The sequence below is a fragment of the Phaethon lepturus genome, unplaced genomic scaffold (assembly GCF_000687285.1).
Source record: "Phaethon lepturus isolate BGI_N335 unplaced genomic scaffold, ASM68728v1 scaffold49339, whole genome shotgun sequence".
Lineage (NCBI taxonomy): Eukaryota > Metazoa > Chordata > Aves > Phaethontiformes > Phaethontidae > Phaethon > Phaethon lepturus.
In genome coordinates, this window is record NW_010563714.1 from 1 (window position 1) to 264 (window position 264).

Here is a 264-nt window from a genome sequence, read left to right on the forward strand (position 1 = left end):
GGTTCACACGGGCCCATGCCTCGAGCTTGTCGAGGTCCCTGTGGATGGCACTCTGTCCCTCAGGTGTGTTGACACCTTCTTTGGCCAGTTCACATTAGGTTCAACTAAGTACCTTCCCTAGCACCAGCAATTCACAAGCTTTTTGCTCCACTTCCAGCTGGCTTCCTTGTCACTGAGGCAGTACCTCAGCTGGTCTCTCTGGCCTCTCCACCTGGATGCCTCCTCAGCCACTTGTCACGGCCCAGTTTGAGCTCTGCCTTCCTC